Source organism: Budorcas taxicolor, chromosome 1, assembly GCF_023091745.1.
Source record: "Budorcas taxicolor isolate Tak-1 chromosome 1, Takin1.1, whole genome shotgun sequence".
NCBI classification, from domain to species: domain Eukaryota; kingdom Metazoa; phylum Chordata; class Mammalia; order Artiodactyla; family Bovidae; genus Budorcas; species Budorcas taxicolor.
The window spans coordinates 75,802,080-75,804,049 of NC_068910.1; positions in this window are offsets into that span (position 1 = coordinate 75,802,080).

A 1,970-nucleotide genomic window follows, 5' to 3' on the forward strand; every position below is an offset into this window, starting at 1 on the left:
AGAAAAAAAGCAGTTAATATTTTGTTTTTTTTATTAGTGCTTTTAACCAAAAATTTCTCCTCCTGGCATTTCTTAAAGTTAGATGTGGTTTAGTCAATCATTAAAATGGGTGGAAGTAATGGGTGTCACTTGCAGGTGGGAGATTTAATGTCTAGGGCATGATTTACCATCCCCCCTCTTTTTTCCCCAGTCTTGGCAATTGTGGAAGTAACAGATGTCTACATTAACATGTAGACAAGATCCTCTTTGCAGAGCAAAAGAATCTGCCAATCTGTGCATCACATGCTAAGACTCAAAAAGCAATTATACTAAGATGAGTGAGGTTGGAATACCTAAGTAGAGGCTGAATTTAGATTTTTAAATCCAATATTTGGCCTATATATAAGAAACAAGGATTTGAGCCCAGAAAATTGATCCAAAGACAGGTGAGAAATCAAGAAGTGCAGCGAGGGACAAGGAGTTATATATTACATTTTCCAGTATAAATGAAATATAGGCAACCACAGATCCAATATGTCAGATAGCCATAAGCAATACAGATATCAAAACAAAATAAAGAGTAGTAATGGAAACAACCTCACACCCTTTAACACATCATAGTCAATCTTCTAAAAAATAAAGATAAAAAGAAAATTTAAAAGGAGCCTATGAGGGGATGAGTGAAGGAAGGCTATATAGAGAGGAGTTAACATAAGAAATGTATCAGGTATCTCATCAAAGATTTTACAAGACAGAAGATAGCTGAACGGGAATACATAAATGCTGGAAAAAAAAAAGACATTGCCAACTGGATTTCTATATTTAGTGAAAATATCTTCCAAAAATGGAGGCATAATAAATATTTTTTCAAATATCAAGAGTTTATTGTCAAAGACCTATAATTCAAGATACATGAAAGAAATTTCTCAGACAGAGGAATATGAAGTATGATGGAAATTTAACATTAAACTCTTTAAAAGATATAGCAAAACCAATACAGGATTGTAGAGTAAAATAAGAAAAGAAAAGGAAAAAATAATAAAGACAAATTAGTAACAAAATAACTGTGAGTTTATTATGTATGTAGAAGTAAAAAGTATGAAAAATAGTTCAAAGGGTGGGGAAGAGGTAATGGAAGTATACATGAGTGGTGTAAAAATACTTGATGGTACTAAGTTAAAAATGCTTATTGTTCATCTTAAGAAATTCACTAAAATTTTGAAAAAATGGCATAATTATTAAACCAATAGTAGAGCTAAAAATACAAATAAATAATACAGAAGAAGGTGGGAAATAGAAATAAATAACAGAGGTAGCAAATAAAAAACAGAAAGCAAGATGATAGGCTGAAATACAATTATATCAATAATTGCATTGTATCTAAAAGGCAGGTCTATCAATTTAGATAAAACATGATACACTATCTATAAGAAACTACAGTCAGTAATTCCTGTGAACATAGATAAAAGTTACCAAGAAATTTAAATGAAATAAATTCTATAATATAAAAAAAGAAAATATATGTCATGACCAAATGGGGTTTCTCCCAGGAATGGAAGACAGTTTCAACAATCAAAAATCAATTAGCACTGAAACATGTACATTACCATATGTAAAATACATGACCAGTGCAAGTTCGATGCATGAAGCAGGGCACCCAAAGCTGGTGCTCTGAGGGATATGAGGAGGGGAGGTGGGACAGGGGTTCAGGTTGGAGGGGGACACATATATACCTGTAGCCAATTCATGTTGATGTATGGCAAAAACCATCACAATACTGTAAAGTTATTATCCTCCAATTAAAATAATCAAAAAAGAAAAAAAAATCAATGGCTAGCTGTAAAGAACAGATGGAAATTCCTTAAAATACTAAAAATAGAGTTACCATATGATCCAGCAATCTTACTCCTAGGCATTTATCCAGAAAAGAGAAAACTAATTTGAAAAATACACACACCCCAATGTTCACAGCAGTACTGTTTACAATAGCC